Genomic DNA, 27,038 nt, shown 5'->3' with positions numbered 1-27,038 from the left:
CTCTACAGGCTCCTGGAGCTGCTCGCTGTCCCCACCCTCAGGTTCCGCCTTCTCGTTTTCACACGGAGGCAGATCTGACAGACAAGGAGATGCGTCACTCAGCCTGAACGATCAGGTCAGACAGCAAGCAAGGATGTACATACTCAAGACACACACACACATAAATACATGAGGGCACACACACGCGAACAGACACACACACACATAAATACATGAGGGCACACACACGCGAACACACACACACACGTGTTCTTACCCCCTGTCTCCTGTGGCATCTCCTCCTCCATGCTGTACTGCCTCTGCTCCCCCTCCTCTCCTCCTTCACCCTGAGAAACAGAGAAAAGAAATGGAAAAAGAGGGATTTAAGACAAAAAAGATGGAACAGAGTGAGAGAGGACAAACTCGGGACACATCGAGACACTAAATGTGTTTCTGTAGTTTTCTACGTCAAACCCTAATTTTACCAGGTAAGTTGACCGAGAACAGACTCTCAGGCTCTGAGTCATCCAGATATACTGTAGCTAAGAACGCTAGTTGAAGTGAGGGAGATTTGCTGGTTTTGCTAGAAACACAACAGGAGAACAAGAGAAATAGGGTCACATGCAGGTGATGGAGCATGTGGAGATTGGGTACAGGGTCACATGCAGGTGATGGAGCATGTGGAGATTGGGTACAGGGTCACATGCAGGTGATGGAGCATGTGGAGATTGGGTACAGGGTCACATGCAGGTGATGGAGCATGTGGAGATTGGGTACAGGGTCACATGCAGGTGATGGAGATTGGGTACAGGCTCACATGCAGGTGATGGAGCATGTGGAGATTGGGTACAGGGTCACATGCAGGTGATGGAGCATGTGGAGATTGGGTACAGGGTCACATGCAGGTGATGGAGCATGTGGAGATTGGGTACAGGGTCACATGCTGGTGATGGAGCATGTGGAGATTGGGTACAGGGTCACATGCAGGTGATGGAGATTGGGTACAGGCTCACATGCAGGTGATGGAGCATGTGGAGATTGGGTACAGGGTCACATGAAGGTGAAGGCCCCCTCTATAGAGCCACTAATTAACAGGCTGCGTGTCCCCGTGGTACAGGTGGTGACGTCATACCTGGCTGTGCGTGGGCGACTCGGACACGCTCCCAAAACTGGAGCGGCTCATCTGTGCCAGGGACGTCCCATAGCGCAGGGCTGCGTAAATAGGGTCCACCCCACGCCCCCGGCCTGCCCCTGAAAACACACACAGATATTTAAACCTTTACAGGAACACACGCACAGACAAGCAGCATCAGAGATTGGGAACTGCCGTCATAACTGACGTTAAGGGAGGCCCAGCCCAGAGCTCTAAATATAGGTGTAATGACCCAGTCCCAGACAGACAGTGACCTACTGAAGATCTGGCAGAGGGCACCAGTGAAGTCCAAGGCTCTTTACAAGTTTGCACTTTGTATTTTCAGGAAGTACATTGTCGTTTCAGTGCTCTGTGAGATGAAAGTCAAGCATTAGTGGTAGAGGCTGTATTGAGTTGATGTTTTTTCAGTTTCGGTCAGAGTGAGAATCAGTTGGGACTGGTTCGCTGTTCCAGGTAGAGCTCCATCAATTTAAACCAGTCATTTCCCTGCTCAACCGTCACTGTAATGGCAGCGAGGTGGGCTGTTCTGTACTACCTGATGTGTGTAATGACAGGTGATAATCCCAGCCTGCCCTGGCTCAGACCCAAGGTGAGTCCCAAACAGCACCCCATTCCCTTTATAGTGCCAAGGGGATAGGGTCCCATTTTGGAACACAAGCCCCGACGTCAAAGTGACAGACCTGGGGTTATGGTGGTGGGGGGGAGGGGGCAGGTTAATGGAACACTGATGGACGGAAGGAGGAAGGAAACAGGGAAGAAGGAAAGGACAGCAGGTGGAATGAGAGCTGGCCCTTATTCATAAGGATCTATTCTATAGGGTGAAGGACTTTAATCACGTCCACTTCCTCTTGGGGCTAGGATACGACACACACATGCAGATAGACACGTGCAGAATACACACGTCTTCATATGCATGACACCCCACACATGGATGCAGATACAACAATTCCACACACACACACACATTTTCTTTACTGGGCATGCTCACCTTGGGTGGGCTGCACCTCCTGACGACAGCCAGCTGTTCGTTAACCAGCATGGGAGAGCTGAAGTTCCGCTTGAAGGCCCCGACCCCAGACTAACACACACAGAGGAGGGAGAATAATATGGATTTTCTGTTTACATTCATTCATTTTTATAGCCTGTAGTTCTGGGTTTTTATTCAGCTAATGTATAGAATTACATTACAGTAATTGAAGTAGAGAGAGAGGACGAGATAGGGCGGACTTAGCAGCAACAGTCTGACCAACAGTTGCCAAAAGTCAATACATGAGTATCCTGCGAGAAGTAATATTGCTAGCATCACTGTGTTTTCTCTGGCTTAATTGTAAATCAATTAAACCTGCTGCCGGGGTCTCGACACGCGCAACCTTGCGCGGGCACACGCGGGCACACTCACACACACATATTGAAGCACTCACACAAGTACGCAGCCTACTTACACGTTCCCAACTGCACACAGAACACACAAACAATTTCACACTGAATTAGGCACGGGGACTGTTTCAATGGAGATGTTGATTTCCCTGTGTGCTGACATTGAGATGAGCTATCAGCACGGTTATAAGGCAGGGGCAGAGTAACAGGGATGAATGGTGTTCCTTTGTTCCTTCCAAAGATATTCTGGCTTATCTATCTATCTATCTATCTATCTATCTATCTATCTATCTATCTATCTATCTATCTATCTATCTATCTATCTATCTATCTATCTATCTATCCATCTATCTATCCATATCTCCATCTCTCTCTCTCCATTTCTCTCTCTATCACACACTCCCTCTCAACTACTCAGTACAGTATTTTCTTCTACATCCAACAGCTCCTGAGTTCCTCAGTGAATTTCAAACAACGTTGTTCAGGGACCTGACTTCCCCTGCATACCAATGACTTCTATCTGGCATCCTTGAAGGGATCAAGAAGGATCATGTGTGGTTTGAAACAGAGAGGGAGAATTCAGACAGGGGAGCTTCTGCCTTCTACTAGAGGGACCACTCTGACCACTGATTAACGGACCGGTTTCAACAGCATCAGCAGTATCTATGCACACACAGCTGTACACAAATGCATACGCACGCACACACACCTACAAACACTGCTGCATACTCACTGCCCATTCCATATGTGTGCCCATACTGTTAGCAGCTTTTACTGCATACATGGACAGGACCTTGAGAAGCACTGATTCAGCCTTGGGGCCAGTACTGCAGGGGGAGTGTGTGTGGTGTGTGTGTCCAGATCTGTAGACCAGGACAGGGGACATACCTTTCCATTGCAGGGCTGCTGGGACAACTCTGAGGTGCACCACAGGTGAGCACCCATCTTACAGGTTTTACACCGAAGACCCTGTTTAGAGTTACCTACAGACAGAGAGAGAGAGAGAGACAGAGAAGAGGTCATGAGCAGATGAGCTCCTGCATTTTTCAGCATGTTCTTAAAAAAAAGATAGATAAACATTTTTTTGTCAGGAATTTTTTTTTGTCAGGAACATATACAGGATGCTACCCTCTACAACATAACATATACAGGATACTACCCTCTACAACATAACATATACAGGATGCTACCCTCTACAACATAACATATACAGGATGCTACCCTCTACAACACAACATAACATATACAGGATGCTACCCTCTACAACATAACATATACAGGATGCTACCCTCTACAACATAACATATACAGGATGCTACCCTCTACAACATAACCTTCACTCCAAATCAAAACTCTAAATCTACAACCTGATTTTGGAATCACCTGGGAGGCTTACAACTACCAAAGATTATTATTCCAAAGCAGGACAGCAAATTCTCTGGAAAACAACCGAAACCTGAAAACACCATCCAACCTGGAACTGAGTGACTAATGTTTAGTCCGAAGCTATATTTTATTTCCAAAAGCCAAGAAGAAAAATACATTACTTTATGAGGACTGAATGCTAAATGAAGGCTACCAAGCTTGATACAACTTCAATTAGCACTGACGTGTCAAGTGAGAGGTGTCAAAGCCCTTTAGCGCAACAATGGCAGGAGAGTCACACAGTCGACTCCAACCAAATGGAGAGGCCTTAGAGGCTGCCTCCCGCTGTTCAGAGGTAATTAAAATACACTACCCTGTGTATGTAAAGAATGTTAAGACACGAGAAAATAGCACAAAATTAAGCTACATCCACCCTGCTACCACAAAAATATTTCCACCCTAATACCATACAGCGGGAAAACGCAGGTATTTCCCGTGACTGTGCCTCAAAACCAAATGTTTACCCGGCCCACCACTCCACCCTGGACTTGAACAGCATCTATGACCAGGTCCACCTATACAAGGCAGCAGTGCCCACCTTCGCCCGGACCCTAAAGGACATCGCTCTCAAACGCAGCCCCAACACTTCACACAGGAGCAACAGATCAATAGACACCCCCCCCCCCCCAGACCCACGCTGAGAGGACCTACATCCAGACATCATCCACCCCCCCAAGTCAACCATGCCCACACCCCATTTAGGCCCCGTCAGATCAGACTTATGCCCCTCCTGCTCACCCCATCCCCACAAAGAGGGCCTCAACATGGAAGTCACACATACACCCAGGCAGTGAGCAGGCAAACAGACCCGACCCCAACTCTTACACTAACCCAAGGCAATGGCATGTACCAGATGCTCAACAGGCTCTGCTCACACTTACTGGCCTGAGGCCAAACCGCATGACCAACATCATTGGACACTTTATGGAACACAAAGCCTTCACTATCTCATCCTGGAATATCCAAGGCCTCATCCTGGAATATCCAAGGCCTGAGGCATTTGGCCTAAAGAGCAGGAACCTGGACTTCATCAAAGAAATCAGAAATACAGACATTGTCATCCTACAAGAAACCTGGTATAGAGGAGACGGACCCACTGGTTGCCCTCTAGGTTACAGAGAGCTGGTAGTCCCATCCACCAAACTACCAGGTGTGAAACAGGGAAGGGACTCTGGGGGTATGCTAATTTGGTATAGAGGAATATATAAAGGAAATTATCTTAAAGGAGAAGAATGTCCTCCTGTGTGCTACCTATATCCCCCCACTAGAATCCCCATGCTTTAATGAAGACAGCTTCTCCATCCTGGAGGGGGAAATCAATCATTTCCAGACCCAGGGACATGTACTAGTCTGTGGCGACCTAAATGCCAGAACCGGACAAGAACCTGACATCCTCAGAGGTGGAGGTGACAGCATTCCCTCCCACATATGAGCCCCTAGGCACAACTATGACAACATAACTAACAAAATCGGGCCACAACTCCTGCAGCTCTGTCACACGCTGTGTATGTACATAGTCAATGGTAGGCTTCGAGGGGACTCCTATGGTAGGTACAGCTATAGCTCATCTCTTGGCAGTAGTACTGTAGTGTGGAAACCTACCAAAAAAACAATTAGGCAACAACAAATTCAATCCCTTTTAGACAATTTCCTGGACAAAATGTTCCACTGTAATAGTGAAGGTGTAAACTTGGCAGTAGAAAATCTTAACAGTATATTTGACCTCTCGGCTTCCCTATCAAATCTAAAAATGTCAAACAGAAAACCGAAGAAAATGAACAACAATGACAAATGGTTTGATGAAGAATGATAAAACCTAAGAAAGAAATTGAGAAACCTGTCCAACCAAAAACATAGAGACCCGGAAAACCTGAGTCTATACCTTCACTATGGTGAATCACTTAAACAATACAGAAATACACTATGAAAAAAGAAGGAACAGCACATCAGAAATCAGCTCAATGTAATTGAAGAATCCATAGACTCTAACCACTTCTGGGAAAATTGGAAAACATTAAACAAACAGCAACACGAAGAATTATCTATCCAAAATGGAGATGTATGGGTAAACCACTTCTCCAATCTTTTTGGTTCTATAACAAAGAATAAAGAACAAAAACATATACATGATCAAATACAAATCTTAGAATCAACTATTAAAGACTAACAGAACCCACTTTATTCTCCAATTACCTTTAATTCACTACAGGATAAAATAAAAACCCTCCAACCCCAAAAGGCCTGTGGTGTTGATGGTATCCTCAATGAAATGATAAAATATACAGATAACAAATTCCAATTGGCTATACTAAAACTCTTTAACATCATCCTTAGGTCTGGCATTTTCCCCAATATTTGGAACCAAGGACTGATCACCTCAATCCAAAAGTGGAGACAAGTCTGACCCCGATAACTATCATGGGATATGCGTCAACAGTAACCTTGGTAAAATCCTCTGCATTAAAATGAACAACAGACTTGTACATTTCCTCAGTGAAAACAATGTACTGAGCAAATGTCAAATTGGCTTTTTACCAAATGATCGTACAACAGACCACATATTCACCCTGCACACCCTAACAGACTCAGTGAGCATAGTTTTCCTATCGAGAAAGGCTGCCGTAGGCAGACCTGGCTCTCAAGAGAAGACAGGCTATGTGCACACTGACCCACAAAATGAGGTGGAAATTGAGCTGCACTTCCTAACCTCCTGCCAAATAGATGACCATATTAGAGACACATATTTCCCTCAGATTACACAGACCCACAAAGAATTCGAAAACATTCCCGATTTTGATAAACTCCCATATCTACTACGTGAAATACCACAGTGTGCCATCACGGCAGCAGGATTTGTGACCTGTTGCCACAAGAAAAGGGCAACCAGTGAAGAACAAACACCTTTGTAAATACAACCCATATTTATGTTTATTTATTTTCCCTTTTGTACTTTAACCATTTGTACATTGTTACAACACTGTGTATATATACACATATTATGACATTTGTAATGTGTTTATTCTTTTGGAACGTCTGTGGGTGTAATGTTTACTGTTCATTTTGATTGTTTATTTCAATTTAGCATATTATCTAATTCACTTGCTTTGGCAATGTTAACAGATGTTTCCCATGCCAATAAAGCCCCTTGAATTGAATTGAGAGAGAGAGGGAGAGGGGGAGAGTGAGGAGTGGTTAGAGAGAGAGAGAAAAGAGAGAGGGGGGAGGTTGAGAGAGGGGGTGAGAGAGAGGGGGGATTGAGAGAGAGGAAGAGAGAGACAGAATGTAGTAATAAATAAGGTTGGCATGTGATCAAAGCAGGTTCCTGTTTGATGTAAATCTCATCTCAGTCGTCCAGAGAGGGTTGATCAAGCACTGCCCTACTTCTATTGTGCTGCACTGCTTGCTGAACTAAGCAGTGCATTATCAACGGTCCCTCTCAAAACATAGAGAGACTGACTAACAGCTGGAGGCATTTGGGTTCTATTTGGTTTTTAGTCACACCAATTCTCATCAAGCATTGTCTTAGGAACAAGCCTAGTTAGAGTGGAAAAACGTTCTGTCCTTTTTCTAAGATATAAAAGAAAAATGCAAAACAAATTATATGTTGGAGAGTGAGAAGACAATCCCTATGTCATTCAGCTGCATTGTTTTGAGTCATCCAAACAATTTATTTCCAGTTCAAGGTTTACTTATTCACTGGTGCCAAAAATAATGTTTAGAAGGATTTAGTCTAGAGCCCTATGATTACCAATCCATAACAAAGATGTGGAAACACTAACCAAACAATACATGAACTGAACTGAATCTTCTATTTGCTCAAGCTCAGTTCTGTTACAAACTGGGAGGGGAGGAGAGTGGGAGAGAAAGGAGAGACTGGGAGGCAGAGAGCATAGACTAGGAGAGACTGGGAGAGAGAGGAGAGACTGGGAGAGAGAGGAGAGACTGGAAGAGAGTGAGGAGAGACTGGAAGAGAGTGAGGAGAGACTGGGAGAGAGGGGAGAAACAGGGAGAGAAGAGAGACATAGAGAGGAGAGACAGCGGAGAGACTGGAAAGAGAGGAGAGACAGAGAGATAAGAGACTGGAAGAGAGAGAGGACAGACTGGGAGAGAGAGAGGAGAGACTGGGAGAGAGAGAGAGGAGACACAGAGAGCGGAGAGACAGAGAGCGGAGAGACAGAGGAGAGACTGGGAGAGAGAGAGAATAGACTGGGAGAGAGAGAGGAGAGCCAGAGAGAGGAGAGAGAGAGGAGAGCCAGAGAGAGAGAGAGAGAGGAGAGACAGAGAGAGAGAGAGGAGAGACTTAGAGCGAGAGAGGGGACACAGAGAGAGGAGACACAGAGAAAGGAGAGACAGAGAGAGGAGAGACAGAGAGACAGGAGAGACTGGGAGAGAGGAGGGACAGAGAGAGAGGAGAGACTGGGAGAGAGGAGGGACAGAGAGAGGAGAGAGGGGAGAGACAGAGAGAGAAAGAGGAGAGACTGATAAGAGACACAGAGAGAGGAGAGACTGGGAGAGACAGAGGACAGACTGGGAGAGAGGAAAGACTGGAAGAAAGAGAGGAGAGACTGGAAGAGAGAGAGGACAGACTGGGAGAGAGAGAGGAGAGACTGGGAGAGAGAGAGGAGACACAGAGAGAGGAGAGACAGAGAGCGGAGAGACAGAGAGAGGAGAGACAGAGGAGAGACTGGGAGAGAGAGTGAATAGACTGGGAGAGAGAGAGGAGAGCCAGAGAGAGGAGAGAGACAGAGAGAGAGAGAGGAGAGACTTAGAGCGAGAGAGGGGACACAGAGAGAGGAGACACAGAGAAAGGAGAGACAGAGAGAGGAGAGACAGAGAGAGAGGAGAGACAGAGAGCGGAGAGACAGAGAGAGATGAGAGACTGGGAGAGAGGAGGGACAGAGAGAGGAGACAGGGGAGAGACAGAGAGAGAAAGAGGAGAGACTGATAAGAGACACAGAGAGAGTAGAGCCAGAGAGAGGAGAGACTGGGAGAGACAGAGGAGAGACAGAGAGAGGAGAGACTGGGAGAGAGAGAGGAGAGACTGGGAGAGAGAGAGAGGAGAGACTGGGAGAGACAGAGAGAGGAGAGACTGGGAGAGACAGAGAGAGGAGAGACTGATGAGAGATGAGAGACAGGGAGAGGAGAGACTGGGAGAGAGAGGAGAGACTGGAAGAGAGAGAAAACAGACTGGGAGAAAGAAGAGACACAGAGAGAGGAGACACAGAGACAGCAGAGACTGGAGAGGAGAGACTGGGAGAGAGAGAGGACAGACAGAGAGAGAGAGTAGAGACAGATAGAGGAGAGACAGAGAGAGGAGAGACTGGGAGAGAAGAGACTGGGAGAGAAGAGATTGGGAGAGAAGAGACTGGGAGAGGAGATAGAGAGAGGAGAGACAGAGATAGGACAGACTGGGAGAGAGGAAAGACTGGAAGAAAGAGAGGAGAGACTGGAAGAGAGAGAGGACAGACTGGGAGAGAGAGAGGAGAGACTGGGAGAGAGAGAGGAGAGACTGGGAGAGAGAGAGGAGAGAGAGGAGAGACTGAAAGAGAGAGGAGAGACAGAGATAGGATAGACTGGGAGAGAGAGGACAGACTGGGAGAGAGAGGGGAGACATAGATAGGAGAGACTGGAAGAGAGGGGATACTGGAAGAGAGAGGAGAGACTGGGAGAGGGAGAGGAGAGACTGGAAGATAGAGAGGAGAGACTGGGAGAGAGAGGAGACAGAGGAGAGACAGAGGAGAGACTGGAAGAGAGAGGAGAGACTGGGAGAGAGAGAGAGGAGAGACTGGGAGAGAGAGGAGAGACTAGAAGAGAGAGGAGAGACTGGAAGAGAGAGGAGAGACTGGAATATAGAGGAGAGACTGGAAAAGGATAGACTGGAAGAGAGAGGAGAGACTGGAAGAGAGAGGAGAGACTGGAAGAGAGAGGAGAGACTGGGAGAGAGAGGAGAGACTGGGAGAGAGAGGAGAGACTGGAAAGAGAGGAGAGACAGAGAGATAAGAGACTGGGAGAGACAGAGGACAGACTGGGAGAGAGGAAAGACTGGAAGAAAGAGAGGAGAGACTGGAAGAGAGAGAGGACAGACTGGGAGAGAGAGAGGAGAGACTGGGAGAGAGAGAGGAGAGACTGGGAGAGAGAGAGGAGACACAGAGAGAGAAGAGAGAGAGGATAGACTGGAAGAGAGGCCTCCCCCTGCTAGAATCCGAAGTCAAATGTCTGCTGTTTGCTGATGATCTGGTGCTTCTGTCACCAACCAAGGAGGGCCTACAGCAGCACCTTGATCTTATGCACAGATTCTGTCAGACCTGGGCCCTGACAGTAAATCTCAGTAAGACCAAAATAATGGTGTTCCAAAAAAGGTCCAGTCACCAGGACCACAAATACAAATTCCATCTAGACACTGTTGCCCTAGAGCACACAAAAAACTATACATACCTTGGCCTAAACATCAGCGCCACAGGTAACTTCCACAAAGCTGTGAACGATCTGAGAGACAAGGCAAGAAGGGCATTCTATGCCATCAAAAGAAACATAAATTTCAACATACCAATTAGGATTTGGCTAAAAATACTTGAATCAGTCATAGAGCCCATTGCCCTTTATGGTTGTGAGGTCTGGGGTCCGCTCACCAACCAAGACTTCACAAAATGGGACAAACACCAAATTGAGACTCTGCACGCAGAATTCTGCAAAAATATCCTCTGTGTACAACGTAAAACACCAAATAATGCATGCAGAGCAGAATTAGGCCGATACCCACTAATCAAAATCCAGAAAAGAGCCGTTAAATTCTACAACCACCTAAGGAGAGGAGAGACTGGGAGAGAGGAGAGACTGGAAGAGAGAGGAGAGACAGGAAGAGAGGAGAGACAGGGAGAGAGAGGAGAGACTGAAAGATAGAGGAGAGACTGGAAGAGAGAGGATAGACTGGAAGAGAGAAGAGAGAGAGGATAGACTGGAAGAGAGAAGAGAGACTGGGAGAGAGGGAGAGAGAGGAGAGACTGGGAGAGAGGGGAGAGAGAGGAGAGACAGAGAGAGAGGAGAGACTGGGAGAGAGGGGAGAGAGAGGAGAGACTGATAGAGAGAGGATAGACTGGAAGAGAGAAGAGAGAGAGGATAGACTGGAAGAGAGAAGAGAGAGAGGATAGACTGGAAGAGAGAGGAGAGACTGGGAGAGAGAGGAGAGACAGAGAGAGAGGAGAGACAGAGAGAGGGGAGAGAGAGGAGAGACTGGAAGAGAGCGAGGACAGACTGGGAGAGAGAGGAGAGACTGGAAGAGAGGAGATACTGGAAGATAGAGGAGACTGTGAGAGAGAGGAGAGAAGGGAGAGAGAGGAGAGACTGGAAGAGAGAGGAGAGACTGGGAGAGAGGAGAGACTGGACGAGAGATGAGAGACTGGACGAGAGATGAGAGACTGGGAGAGAGAGGAGAGACTGGAGGAGAGAGAGGATAGACTGGGAGAGAGAGAGAGAGACTGAGCAATGACTGGACAGAGAGAGAGGAGAGACTGTGAGAGAGAGGAGAGACTGTGAGAGAGGGGAGAGACTGGAAGAGAGAGGAGAGACTGGGAGAGAGAGAGACTGGAAGAGAGAGAGAGGAAGAGACTGGAAGAGAGAGGAGAGACTGGAAGAGAGAGGAGAGACTGGGAGAGAGAGGAGAGACTGGAAGAGAGAGGAGAGACTGGGAGAGAGGAGAGACTGGGAGAGAGAGGAGAGACTGGAAGAGAGAGGAGAGACTGGAAGAGAGAGGAGAGACTGGAAGAGAGAGGAGAGACTGGAAGAGAGAGGAGAGACTGGAAGAGAGAGGAGAGACTGGAAGAGAGAGGAGAGACTGGGAGAGAGAGGAGAGAGAGAGAGACAGAGGAGAGACTGGGAGAGAGAGGAGAGAGAGGAGAGACTGGGAGAGAGATGAGAAACTAGGAGAGAGAGAGGAGAGACTGGAAGAGAGAGGAGAGACTGGAAGAGAGAGGAGAGACTGGAAGAGAGAGGAGAGACTGGAAGAGAGAGGAGAGACTGGAAGAGAGAGGAGAGACTGGGAGAGAGAGGAGGAGAGAGAGGAGAGACAGAGGAGAGACTGGGAGAGAGAGGAGAGAGAGGAGAGACTGGGAGAGAGATGAGAAACTAGGAGAGAGAGAGGAGAGACTATGAGAGAGGAGAGACTGGAAGATAGAGGAGACACTGGAAGAGAGAGGAGAGACAGAGAGACTGGGAGAGAGAGAAGAGACTGGGAGCAATGAGGCAGGCTACAGGACAGCTGGATCAGCTGGGAGAGAGAGAGGAGAGACTGGGAGAGAAAGAGAAGAGACTTGGAGCAATGAGGCTACAGGCTACAGGACAGCTGGATCAGCTGGGAGAGAGAGAGAAGAGACTGGGAGCAATGAGGCAGGCTACAGGACAGCTGGATCAGCTGGGAGAGAGAGAGGAGAGACTGGGAGCAATGAGGCAGGCTACAGGACAGCTGGATCAGCTGGGAGAGAGAGAGGAGAGACTGGGAGAGAGAGAGAAGAGACTGGGAGCAATGAGGCAGGCTACAGGACAGCTGGATCAGCTGGGAGAGAGAGAGAAGAGACTGGGAGCAATGAGGCAGGCTACAGGACAGCTGGATCAGCTGGGAGAGAGAGAATGGGAGAGAAAGAGGAGAGACTGGGAGAGAGAGGAGAGACTGGAAGAGAGAAGAGAGAGAGGAGAGATTGGAAGAGAGAAGAGAGAGAGGATAGACTGGAAGAGAGAGGAGAGACTGGGAGAGAGAGGAAAGAGAGGAGAGAGAGGAGAGACTGGAAGAGATAGGAGAGACTGGGAGAGAGAGGACAGACTGGGAGAGAGAGGAGAGACAGAGATAGGACAGACTGGGAGAGAGAGGACAGACTGGGAGAGAGAGGAGAGACTGGGAGAGAGAGGAGAGACTGGGAGAGAGCGAGGACAGACTGGGAGAGAGCGAGGACAGACTGGGAGAGAGAGGAGAGACTGGAAGAGAGGAGATACTGGAGAGAGAGGAGAGACTGGAAGAGAGAGGAGAGACTGGAAGAGAGAGGAGAGACAGGGAGAGAGGAGAGACTGGGAGAGAGATGAGAGATTGGGAGAGAGAGGAGAGACTGGAGGAGAGAGGAGGATAGACTGGAAGAGAGAGGAGAGACTGGGAGAGAGAGGATAGACTGGAAGAGAGAGGAGAGACTGGGAGAGAGAGGAGAGACTGGAAGAGAGAGGAGAGACTAGAGGAGAGACTGGAAGAGAGAGGAGAGACTGTGAGAGAGAGGAGAGACTGGGAGAGAGAGAGGAGAGACTGTGAGAGAGAGGAGAGACTGTGTGAGAGAGGAGAGACTGGAAGAGAGAGGAGAGACTGGAAAGAGAGAGAGACTGGAAGAGAGAGGAGAGACTGGGAGAGAGAGGAGAGACTGGAAGAGAGAGGAGAGACTGGAAGAGAGAGGAGAGACTGGAAGAGAGAGGAGAGACTGGGAGAGAGAGAGGAGAGACTGGAAGAGAGAGGAGAGACTGGAAGAGAGAGGAGAGACTGGGAGAGAGAGGAGAGACTGGGAGAGAGAGGAGAGAGAGAGGAGAGAGACAGGGAGAGACTGGGAGAGAGAGAGAGAGAGAGACTGGGAGAGAGATGAGAAACTAGGAGAGAGAGAGGAGAGACTATGAGAGAGGAGAGACTGGAAGATAGAGGAGACACTGGAAGAGAGAGGAGAGACAGAGAGACTGGGAGAGAGAGAAGAGACTGGGAGCAATGAGGCAGGCTACAGGACAGCTGGATCAGCTGGGAGAGAGAGAGGAGAGACTGGGAGAGAAAGAGAAGAGACTTGGAGCAATGAGGCTACAGGCTACAGGACAGCTGGATCAGCTGGGAGAGAGAGAGAAGAGACTGGGAGCAATGAGGCAGGCTACAGGACAGCTGGATCAGCTGGGAGAGAGAGAGGAGAGACTGGGAGCAATGAGGCAGGCTACAGGACAGCTGGATCAGCTGGGCGAGAGAGAGGAGAGACTGGGAGAGAGAGAGAAGAGACTGGGAGCAATGAGGCAGGCTACAGGACAGCTGGATCAGCTGGGAGAGAGAGAGAAGAGACTGGGAGCAATGAGGCAGGCTACAGGACAGCTGGATCAGCTGGGAGAGAGAGAATGGGAGAGAAAGAGAAGAGACTGGGAGCAATGAGGCTACAGGACAGCTGGATCAGCTGGGAGAGAAAGAGAAGAGACTGGGAGATAGAGAATGGGAGAGAAAGAGAAGAGACTGGGAGAGAGAGAAGAGACTGGGAGCAATGAGGCAGGCTACAGGACAGCTGGATCAGCTGGGAGAGAAAGAGAAGAGACTGGGAGCAATGAGGCTACAGGACAGCTGGATCAGCTGGGAGAGAAAGAGGAGAGACTGGGAGAGAGAGAGGAGAGACTGGAAGAGAGAAGAGAGACTGGAAGAGAGAGGAGAGACTGGAAGAGAGAGAGGAGAGACTGGAAGAGAGAGGAGAGACTGGGAGAGAGAGAGGCGAGAGAGGAGAGACTGGGAGAGAGAGGAGAGAGAGAGACTGGGAGAGAGATGAGAAACTAGGAGAGAGAGGAGAGACTGGAGAGGAGAGACTGGAAGATAGAGGAGATACTAGAAGAGAGAGGAGAGACAGAGAGACTGGGAGAGAGAGAAGGACTGGGAGCAATGAGGCAGGAAGAGACTGGGAGGACAGCTGGATCAGCTGGGAGAGAGAGAGGAGAGACTGGGAGCAAAGAGAAGAGACTTGGAGCAATGAGGCTACAGGCTACAGGACAGCTGGATCAGCGGGGAGAGAGAGAGAAGAGACTGACAATGGGCAGAGGACAGCTGGATCAGCTGGGAGAGAGAGAGAGAGAGACTGGGAGCAATGAGGCAGGCTACAGGACAGCTGGATCAGCTGGGAGGACAGAGAGAGAAGAGACTGGGAGCAATGAGGCAGGCTACAGGACAGCTGGATCAGCTGGGAGAGAGAGAGAGACTGGGAGCAATGAGGCAGGCTACAGGACAGCTGGATCAGCTGGGAGAGAGAAGAGAGAGAGACTGGGAGAAGCAATGAGGCTACAGGACAGCTGGATCAGCTGGGAGAGAGAGAAGAGACTGGGAGAATGAGAGAATGGGAGCTGGGAGAGAAAGAGAGACTGGGAGCAATGAGGCTACAGGACAGCTGGAGAGAGAGAGAGACTGGGAGCAATGAGGCAGGCTACAGGACAGCTGGATCAGCTGGGAGAGAGAGAGAAGAGACTGGGAGCAATGAGGCAGGCTACAGGACAGCTGGATCAGCTGGGAGAGAAAGAGAAGAGACTGGGAGCAATGAGGCTACAGGACAGCTGGATCAGCTGGGAGAGAGAAGAGACTGGGAGACTGGGAGAGAAAGAGAGAGAGAGACTGGGAGCAATGAGGCAGGACAGCTGGATCAGCTGGGAGAGAAAGAGAAGAGACTGGGAGCAATGAGGCTACAGGACAGCTGGATCAGCTGGGAGAGAAAGAGGAGAGACTGGGAGAGAGAGAGGAGAGACTGGGAGCAATGAGGCTACAGGACAGCTGGATCAGCTGGGAGAGAGAGAGAAGAGACTGGGAGCAATGAGGCTACAGGACAACTGGATCAGCTGGGAGAGAAAGAGGAGAGACTGGGAGAGAGAGAATGGGAGAGAAAGAGAAGAGACCTGGAGCAATGAGGCTACAGGCTACAGGACAGCTGGATCAGCTGGGAGAGAAAGAGAAGAGACTGGGAGCAATGAGGCTACAGGACAGCTGGATCAGCTGGAAGAGAGAGAGAAGAGACTGGGAGCAATGAGGCTACAGGACAGCTGGATCAGCTGGGAGAGAAAGAGGAGAGACTGGGAGAGAGAGAATGGGAGAGAAAGAGAAGAGACTGGGAGAGAGAGAAGAGACTGGGAGCAATGAGGCAGGCTACAGGACAGCTGGATCAGCTGGGAGAGAAAGAGAAGAGACTGGGAGCAATGAGGCTACAGGACAGCTGGATCAGCTGGAAGAGAAAGAGGAGAGACTGGGAGAGAGAGAGAGGAGAGACTGGGAGCAATGAGGCTACAGGACAGCTGGATCAGCTGGGAGAGAGAGAGGAGAGACTGGGAGAGAGAGAAGAGACTGGGACAATGAGGCAGGCTACAGGACAGCTGGATCAGCTGGGAGAGAGAGAGAAGAGACTGGGAGCAATGAGGCAGGCTACAGGACAGCTGGATCAGCTGGGAGAGAGAGGGGAGAGACTGGAAGAGAGAGAGGAGAGACTGGGAGAGAAAGAGAAGAGACTGGGAGCAATGAGGCTACAGGACAGCTGGATCAGCTGGGAGAGAGAGAATGGGAGAGAAAGAGAAGAGACTGGGAGCAATGAGGCTACAGGACAACTGGATCAGCTGGGAGAGAAAGAGAAGAGACTGGGAGCAATGAGGCTACAGGACAGCTGGATCAGCTGGGAGAGAAAGAGAAGAGACTGGGAGCAATGAGGCTACAGGACAGCTGGATCAGCTGGGAGAGAAAGAGAAGAGACTGGGAGCAATGAGGCTACAGGACAGCTGGATCAGCTGGAAGAGAGAGAGAAGAGACTGGGAGCAATGAGGCTACAGGACAGCTGGATCAGCTGGGAGAGAGAGAGAAGAGACTGGGAGCAATGAGGCTACAGGACAGCTGGATCAGCTGGGAGAGAAAGAGGAGAGACTGGGAGAGAGAGAATGGGAGAGAAAGAGAAGAGACTGGGAGAGAGAGAAGAGACTGGGAGCAATGAGGCAGGCTACAGGACAGCTGGATCAGCTGGGAGAGAAAGAGAAGAGACTGGGAGCAATGAGGCTACAGGACAGCTGGATCAGCTGGGAGAGAAAGAGAAGAGACTGGGAGCAATGAGGCTACAGGACAGCTGGATCAGCTGGGAGAGAAAGAGAAGAGACTGGGAGCAATGAGGCTACAGGACAGCTGGATCAGCTGGGAGAGAAAGAGAAGAGACTGGGAGCAATGAGGCTACAGGACAGCTGGATCAGCTGGAAGAGAGAGAGAAGAGACTGGGAGCAATGAGGCTACAGGACAGCTGGATCAGCTGGGAGAGAGAGAGAAGAGACTGGGAGCAATGAGGCTACAGGACAGCTGGATCAGCTGGGAGAGAAAGAGGAGAGACTGGGAGAGAGAGAATGGGAGAGAAAGAGAAGAGACTGGGAGAGAGAGAAGAGACTGGGAGCAATGAGGCAGGCTACAGGACAGCTGGATCAGCTGGGAGAGAAAGAGAAGAGACTGGGAGCAATGAGGCTACAGGACAGCTGGATCAGCTGGGAGAGAAAGAGGAGAGACTGGGAGAGACTGGGAGCAATGAGGCTACAGGACAGCTGGATCAGCTGGGAGAGAGAGAGAAGAGACTGGGAGCAATGAGGCTACAGGACAACTGGATCAGCTGCGAGAGAAAGAGGAGAGACTGGGAGAGAGAGAATGGGAGAGAAAGAGAAGAGACTGGGAGCAATGAGGCAGGCTACAGGACAGCTGGGAGAGAAAGAGGAGAGACTGGGAGAGAGAGAATGGGAGAGAAAGAGAAGAGACCGGGAGCAATGAGGCTACAGGCTACAGGACAGCTGGATCAGCTGGGAGAGAGAGAGGAGAGACTGGGAGCAATGAGGCTACAGGACAGCTGGATCAGCTGGGAGAGAGAGAGAAGAGTGGGAGCAATGAGGCTACAGGACAGCTGGATCAGCTGGTGCGTTGAAGGAAAAATGATGACGTAAGCAAAACACAAGCAAAAACAAAGAGGAATAAAATAGCTTCTGCAATCAATCATGGTGACAGGAAGTAGATTTAGCAAAGAGGAAAAGAGTATGAGAATGTTAAACCTCTACACACGCAGCAGCATATCAAATCAAGGGCAAGTGAACATGCAAACTAGACTTGCCCTCAGCTTCTCATTCCAATCATACTGTATGCTTATGTCTGAAAACCCGAGCGGAGTGTAATACCATTCCTGTGGTACCTCTGCTATTCTCCTGCATAAATTCCAATTATAATCCACCTAATGTTTGCTTCACTGTTATCAATATTACATTGTTATTGCTACTGAATAGGAATGAAATTAGACGAGTAATTTCAACTAATTATTCCAGTCATTAGCTACCTAGTCAGGTGCTGCCTTTGAAATCTGTTCACTTAATAGTCAAGTGGATTCTAGGATAGTGGCAGTGACCTAATAAAGTAATAACACTGACCAGCTAGAAATACAAGATCAAGTAACCAGGAGAAATGGCTGAATGAAGCAACTAATCCTACATAGACACTGAGGCCTAAGCAGGCTGGTAGTGTCGAGAGGCCTGGGAGTAAAGTAGGCACCTTACCCACGATCAGGTGCTTGCAGAGCTGGCAGTGGGTGGGCTTGCGGAAAATGTGCTCCTGGAAGCAGTGGTTCACCAGCGTCAGTGGGCGGGTTGGGGGCGGGGCCTTGGAAGACAGCGAGGGGGAGGGGCTTAGAGACGGGGAGTGGGAGCAGAGGGAGGGGTTGGGGCTGAGTGACGGAGAGCGGGAGGGTGAGCATTCACTGGCGAGGGAGAGCCAGGGGCGGGGAGGGGGGTGGCGGGTCGGTGATGAAGTCTGGGGGGAGACGGGCGTCACTGTAGGACCTCTGGAAGAAGTTCTCCACGCTCTTACTGCGCATCAGGGTCTTAAAGGAGAGGGAGCGCTTCAGACGCTGGAGCTGCAGGGAGGGAAAGAGGAGAGAGGGGAGCATGAGGAGAACATTCACAACAGATATCAACACGTGAGGGATTTCACAGGTACAATAACAGGTGTACGTACCAGTTGTTCCCCCGAGAGGATGAACAAGCAATTTTCCATTGCCAATTCGTTTCCATAGAACATGTAGTTCCATAAACAAGTGATGTTGACTCACCATTTCATGAAAAACCAACAGCACAAAAGGACATTAGCACTCACATGGAAAATAATCATTTGTGAAATGCCATTTAGTTGGGTTTCATGTAAGGTTGCTATAAACAGCTTCTACCCCCGAGGCATAAGACTCCTGAACATCTAATCAAATCTTTTACACTGCTGCTACTCTCTGTTATTATCTATGCATAGTCACTTTAATAACTCTACATCCATGTACATATTACCTCATTTACCTCGACTAACTGGTGCCCCCTCCCATTGACTCTGTACCGGTATCCCCTGTATATAGCCGCCACATTGACTCTGTACCGGTATCCCCTGTATATAGCCTCCACATTGACTCTGTACCGGTATCCCCTGTATATAGCCTCCACATTGACTCTGTACCGGTACCCCCTGTATATAGCCTCCACATTGACTCTGTACCGGTACCCCCTGTATATAGCCTCCACATTGACTCTGTACCGGTACACCCTGTATATAGCCTCCACATTGACTCTGTACCGGTACACCCTGTATATAGTCTCCACATTGACTCTGTACCGGTACCCCCTGTATATAGCCTCCACATTGACTCTGTACCGGTATCCCCTGTATATAGTCTCCACATTGACTCTGTACCGGTACACCCTGTATATAGTCTCCACATTGACTCTGTACCGGTACACCCTGTATATAGTCTCCACATTGACTCTGTACCGGTACCCCCTGTATATAGCCTCCACATTGACTCTGTACCAGTACACCCTGTATATAGCCTCCACATTGACTCTGTACCGGTACCCCCTGTATATAGCCTCCACATTGACTCTGTACCGGTACCCCCTGTATATAGTCTCCACATTGACTCTGTACCGGTACACCCTGTATATAGTCTCCACATTGACTCTGTACCGGTACCCCCTGTATATAGCCTCCACATTGACACTGTACCAGTACACCCTGTATATAGCCTCCACATTGACTCTGTACCGGTACCCCCTGTATATAGCCTCCACATTGACTCTGTACCGGTACCCCCTGTATATAGTCTCCACATTGACTCTGTACCGGTATCCCCTGTATATAGCCTCCACATTGACTCTGTACCGGTATCCCCTGTATATAGCCTCCACATTGACTCTGTACCGGTACCCCCTGTATATAGCCTCCACATTGACTCTGTACCGGTACCCCCTGTATATAGCCTCCACATTGACTCTGTACCGGTACCCCTGTATATAGCCTCCACATTGACTCTGTACCGGTACACCCTGTATATAGCCTCCACATTGACTCTGTACCGGTACACCCTGTATATAGCCTCCACATTGACTCTGTACCGGTACACCCTGTATATAGTCTCCACATTGACTCTGTACCGGTACCCCCTGTATATAGCCTCCACATTGACTCTGTACCGGTATCCCCTGTATATAGTCTCCACATTGACTCTGTACCGGTACACCCTGTATATAGTCTCCACATTGACTCTGTACCGGTACACCCTGTATATAGCCTCCACATTGACTCTGTACCAGTACACCCTGTATATAGCCTCCACATTGACTCTGTACCGGTACCCCCTGTATATAGCCTCCACATTGACTCTGTACCGGTACCCCCTGTATATAGTCTCCACATTGACTCTGTACCGGTACCCCCTGTATATAGCCTCCACATTGACTCTGTACCAGTACCCCCTGTATATAGCCTCCACATTGACTCTGTACCAGTACACCCTGTATATAGCCTCCACATTGACTCTGTACCGGTACACCCTGTATATAGCCTCCACATTGACTCTGTACCGGTACCCCCTGTATATAGTCTCCACATTGACTCTGTACCGGTATCCCCTGTATATAGCCTCCACATTGACTCTGTACCGGTACACCCTGTATATAGTCTCGCTATTGTTATTTCACTGCTGCTCTTGAATTATTTGTTACTTTTATTTCTTAAAAAAAAAAAAAAAATCTTAAAACTGCATTGCTGGTTAAGGGCTTGTAAGTAAGCATTTCGCTGTAAGGCGCATGTGACAAATAACATTTGATTTGACACACACACACAGGATTATTGACACAGCATCCTTACCCCACGTATGGTACATGATGTGACTATCATTCGTTCCTTATCAGCTCTACTGACCGAGCTGTTCCTGCATGACTGATAAATGAACACATGTCAAAGCCATGACTCCTGTATCCTGTCTCTCCAACTTGCATTGATTACCTAAATAAATACATGTCGCTCAACTGACTGATGATCTCCTCAGGCGCAGGTTGACGTTTATTGTTATGAATCTTGCCCTGGAGGCAGAACTGAACCTTTTCTACTAGCTGGGCCAGCTACAAAGTCAAAATGGGCTATTATCGTAAAAATTTATGGAAAACAAAAATGTGTTTTTAAAAAACGTTTAATTTAAGGTTAGGGTAAGGCATTAAAATTAGCAGTGTGGTTAAGTTTAAAACCAGATTTTATGACTTTGACTGTGCTAGCTAGTGACCACTGCAGAGCTGCCTCCAGGGCAAGATTTATGACAATAAATGCCAACCTGCTCCTCAGGCCAGAGATACTGATTGATGATCATACATCATGAAGAGTTAGGTGTTATGGATGGTGCTGTGGTGAAGTGTCTGTCACAGAGACACCATGGAGGTGACAGGAGGAAGAATAGCTTGCAGAGAGAGAAGGGCGTTGTCCTCTCCTCTGTCTCTCCTCTGTCTGAAATAAAAGAACAGACCAGGGTAGGCAGACACACCATTGATCCACCACAGACACAGCTCCCTGCAATGTGCGTGCGAATGCACATCTCTCTCTCTCTCTCTCTCTCTCTCTCTCTCTCTCTCTCTCTCTCTCTCTCTCTCTCTCTCTCTCTCTCTCTCTCTCTCTCTCTCTCTCTCTCTCTCTCTCTCTCTCTCTCTCTCTCTCTCTCTGCCCGTCGGTCTGCTGCTAGCGGAGGATTTACGCCTCTGTTTCTCAGGGAATAGGAGATGAAAACAGTTTGTCCATGAGAGCGTGTGAGTCAGAAAGACAGATAGCTACCCAGTGTCCCTGTGTACGTGTTAATGAGCGTAGAAGTGTACCGGTTTGTGTCGAGTGTTTCTCCCCGTGTCAAATCATTTGATTACAGCTGCTCATCTGAGTCGACGACGATTGAAGTGGAGAGGCGGTTTGGTTTGACACACCTGTCAGCGCCGCTCTCCCTACGTAGCTACCATAAGGCGCAATGCAGTGCGTCATGCGTTTATCCAGAGCATGTTAAGTCAGAGGAAAGAAGCGTTGGCGTCATAGTAACAGAATCTAGATTCTATTTCTATGGTCGGTTGTAGCAAACACGTCTCAATTAGAGCGTATCTAATCAAGCCTCTGTGCTGTTCTTCCCAAATAGCGCTCTATTCCCTTTCTAGTGCATATGGGCCGTGGTCAAAAGCAGTTCACCATTAGATATAATAGGGTGACATTTGGGACTCGCCCAGAGAGAAACCCTCGTTAAACTCTATTTTAGTTGAGACGGCCGCAGCTTATCATCTGAAGTAACGCCAACATTAACCTACAGTACTGCCAGTTGGCTTCATGCATAGTAATCCACAAGGCTCCAGTTCATAATGACTGTTTGTTGTCATTTACATGTGGATTAAGTCCTTTGCATACAATACCTTATGTGACCTAGCTGCTGTACAAATCCAACCCTGGCAGACATATGTGTGAACTAGTCCCTGAACTGCTTTATTCAATACCTTATGTGACCTAGCTGCTGTACAAATCCAACCCTGGCATACATATGTGTGAACTAGTCCCTGAACTGCTTTATTCAATACCTTATGTGACCTAGCTGCTGTACAAATCCAACCCTGGCATACATATGTGTGAACTAGTCCCTGAACTGCTTTATTCAATACCTTATGTGACCTAGCTGCTGTACAAATCCAACCCTGGCAGACATATGTGTGAACTAGTCCCTGAACTGCTTTATTCAATACCTTATGTGACCTAGCTGCTGTACAAATCCAACCCTGGCATACATATGTGTGAACTAGTCCCTGAACTGCTTTATTCAATACCTTATGTGACCTAGCTGCTGTACAAATCCAACCCTGGCATACATATGTGTGAACTAGTCCCTGAACTGCTTTATTCAATACCTTATGTGACCTAGCTGCTGTACAAATCCAACCCTGGCATACATATGTGTGAACTAGTCCCTGAACTGCTTTATTCAATACCTTATGTGACCTAGCTGCTGTACAAATCCAACCCTGGCATATGTGAACTAGTCCCTGAACTGCTTTATTCAATACCTTATGTGACCTAGCTGCTGTACAAATCCAACCCTGGCAGACATATGTGTGAACTAGTCCCTGAACTGCTTTATTCAATACCTTATGTGACCTAGCTGCTGTACAAATCCAACCCTGGCATACATATGTGTGAACTAGTCCCTGAACTGCTTTATTCAATACCTTATGTGACCTAGCTGCTGTACAAATCCAACCCTGGCAGACATATGTGTGAACTAGTCCCTGAACTGCTTTATTCAATACCTTATGTGACCTAGCTGCTGTACAAACCAACCCAACCCTGGCAGACATATGTGTGAACTAGTCCCTGAACTGCTTTATTCAATACCTTATGTGACCTAGCTGCTGTACAAATCCAACCCTGGCATACATATGTGAACTAGTCCCTGAACTGCTTTATTCAATACCTTATGTGACCTAGCTGCTGTACAAATCCAACCCTGGCAGACATATGTGTGAACTAGTCCCTGAACTGCTTTATTCAATACCTTATGTGACCTAGCTGCTGTACAAATCCAACCCTGGCATACATATGTGTGAACTAGTCCCTGAACTGCTTTATTCAATACCTTATGTGACCTAGCTGCTGTACAAATCCAACCCTGGCAGACATATGTGTGAACTAGTCCCTGAACTGCTTTATTCAATACCTTATGTGACCTAGCTGCTGTACAAATCCAACCCTGGCATACATATGTGTGAACTAGTCCCTGAACTGCTTTATTCAATACCTTATGTGACCTAGCTGCTGTACAAATCCAACCCTGGCATACATATGTGTGAACTAGTCCCTGAACTGCTTTATTCAATACCTTATGTGACCTAGCTGCTGTACAAATCCAACCCTGGCAGACATATGTGTGAACTAGTCCCTGAACTGCTTTATTCAATACCTTATGTGACCTAGCTGCTGTACAAATCCAACCCTGGCATACATATGTGTGAACTAGTCCCTGAACTCCTTTATTCAATGCCTTTCCTTTGCAATTTCATGACAATAATCCCAGAAAGTCGAGGGATCGTTTTGCACCAGCCTCTCCACGTCCTGTGTAGTCACGTGGGTCGTGCGTCAGCCAGGCTAAGAGAAGGACTGCCTCAGAGGAAAAGCTTTCTCTATCTCTCTGTCTTTTCATTTCTCTCTCTCTCCGTCTCTCCCATCCCTCCCTGTCCATTTCTCTCTCTGTCCCCCCCCCCTCTCTCTGCCATATATCATGGGCATCCAGCCCCCACCCTCAAGAAGAATTCCTCTCTCTAGTGTCTGTTTGTCTAACTGTTAAACTCCCAGGTCAAAGCTGTGCTGAGCAACAAACACTGTTGCAGCCCTGGGAGAGACAGAGGGATGTTTATGGACAGCTCTCAAAATGAAAAACAAGGGAACACACACACACACAAAACACACATTTTCTCTTTCTTCTTGTTGCTGTTCACTTGTTAATCGGATGCAAGCAGTACAGGGGGAGGGGGCATTGGGAAATGTTGTGCTGTCTGTCTTTTAGAACATTATTCCAGTGAAGAAAAGGTCTCTGTGAGAAGTTTGATCCAAAGCAGTGACTGATGCTTTGTGGTCTTTGAGTTGTTGGTGAATTTATCCTGCTCAAACATTTCTCCTCTCCTCAGAACCAGCCCTTCCTTACCTCTCTGACTCATGGGTGTGTTACGTAAAGATATGACACTCACTCACTTTTCCCCATTGCCCCAGCTGGTGCACAGGGCAAAGAAGATATGACACACAAAGGTAAAGATATGACACTCACTCACTTTTCCCCATTGCCCCGGCTGGTGCACAGGGCAAAGAAGATATGACACACAAAGGTAAAGATATGACACTCACTCACTTTTCCCCATTGCCCCGGCTGGCGCACAGGGCAAAGAAGATATGACACACAAAGGTAAAGATATGACACAGCTCATTTCTACTCCAGTATTGTTTTTTTGTGTACCTAGTTATCTATTATAACTTGTTTTAACTGTCTGGTATTAGTTGGGAAGGAAGTATTGTATCGGAAGGCAAATTTCAGTGCAAGCAAACAATCAAGTATAATCTTATTTTACCATCACCCAGCAATCCCTTCCCTGACCGGACCAGATTATTGTTCAGACTGCAGCAGGTTGACTGAAGCAGGTTGACTGCAGCAGATGGACTGCAGCAGGTTGACTGCAGCAGGTTGACTGCAGCAGATTGACTGCAGCAGATTGACTGCAGCAGGTTGACTGCAGCAGGTTGACTGCAGCAGGTTGACTGCAGCAGGTTGACTGCAGCAGATTGACTGCAGCAGGTTGACTGCAGCAGGTTGACTGCAGCAGGTTGACTGAAGCAGGTTGACTGAAGCAGGTTGACAGCAGCAGGTTGACTGGCTGGCCCTGGGGACACACAGGTGTCTTCATATTATTCACTCCCCCCACCACTTTCTGTAGACATCCTCTGACCCAATATCTCCACTGCTGCCTCCACTCTGGGTTACTTCCATAGCTATTGGTTTAGAGTGCACACATTATGTCAATTCAATAGAAAAATCAACCAGGTTTAAGTGCTACACTAGGTGATCATTCTGCTGCAGTGATCCTGCTAGAAGCACCACGAGCAGTGTGGCTCCATCCCTAGAGTGATAGGTAGGTAGGTAGGAACAGTAAGGTAGGTAGGAACTGCAGGCAGGCAGGCAGATAGATAGATAGATAGATAGATAGATAGATAGATAGATAGATAGATAGATAGATAGATAGATAGATAGATAGATAGATAGATAGATAGGAGTATTATTTACTGCTAGGTTCAGTCGGTGTTATATTGAGTACTCTTCTCTATCCTGCCAGAGGGAATTGGAGAGAAAATGTAAAAAGAGGACTCATTTAAAATCCTGACAAGAGACCTAACATTATTCTAATGAAGATACAAATATCTGCAGAGTCTGTGTGGATGTAAGAAGTGCTGGGGATGCAGATGCTGTGTTGGTGCTGCTGCTGATGTTGATAGAAACAAGAGCATAAACAGGTGGCCAGAGAGGAAGAGAGGAAGAGAGGAAGAGAGGACTAGTGGAATAGTGGGGAAAGACAAAATGATCACGCTATGCAACAGTGTTTCTAAGGTTCAATTAAATGCAAGGGAATCCTATTGTGAGAGGATTCAAGTAGCCAATCAGGTATTAAGGGTCATCTAAATCCTTTTGTTCTTTATCGTATATGCAAGAAAAACAGAGGAGATATGAAACTGTTGAATGTCTGTAGATTTCACTGCCAGACTAAAGCTGCTCATTATGTATGGCAACGGCAGAGTCCCACTTTGAATGAGAGATGCACGAGCAGTCTCTCTCTAGCTCTCTCTGCACGCACACACACACTCATACACAGTCATACACACTCATACACAAACCCAGATGATCAAACAATGGGCACACACAGAGCACACTCACAAACCATGTTTTCTCCCTCTCTTGTCTCTCTCTCTCTCTGTGTATTTATTCCAGACGTACTGTGCTAGGCTGTGTGAAACCAAGCTCCATATAAAAGGATAGCTGCTCTACCTGGCTGGCACCTCCACCCCCGTCCCCCTCACATCAGTAGTACCCGCTCCTCTCCTCCCCTCCTCACCCAGGCACCCACCATCACCTTCACCCTGACAGCTCATCACCCGCCCGTTGTACTCTCCCAGTCACTGTCCACACGTTAGACCCCGTGACACAGCCTGTCAATCACAGAGTGGGAGGGAGACAGAGAGAAGGGGGAGAGAGAGAGAAAGAGATAAGGGGGAGAGAGAGAGAGACAGAGAGAGAGTGAAGGGGAGAGAAAGAGAGAGAGAGAGTGAAGGGGGAGAGACAGAGAGAGAGAGAAGGGGGAGAGACAGAGAGCGAGAGTGAAGGGGGAGAGACAGAGAGAGAGAGAGAGAGAGAGAGAGAGAGAGAGGGGGAGAGACAGAGAGAGAGAGTGAAGAGGGAGAGAGAGAGAGAAAGTGAAGGGGGAGAGACAAAGAGAGAGAGAGAGG

At 48.3% G+C, this 27,038-nt stretch overlaps 1 pseudogene; it reads right to left on the bottom strand.

The window, feature by feature from the left end:
- The window catches only part of LOC115110869 (SH3 and cysteine-rich domain-containing protein 2-like), a 47,022-nt pseudogene that overhangs the window by 8,651 nt on the left and 11,333 nt on the right, over positions 1-27,038 (bottom strand).

Source organism: Oncorhynchus nerka, linkage group LG26, assembly GCF_034236695.1.
Source record: "Oncorhynchus nerka isolate Pitt River linkage group LG26, Oner_Uvic_2.0, whole genome shotgun sequence".
NCBI lineage: Eukaryota > Metazoa > Chordata > Actinopteri > Salmoniformes > Salmonidae > Oncorhynchus > Oncorhynchus nerka.
Note: the sequence above shows the minus strand (reverse complement) of the source record. Positions and strands in the feature narration are given on the sequence as shown.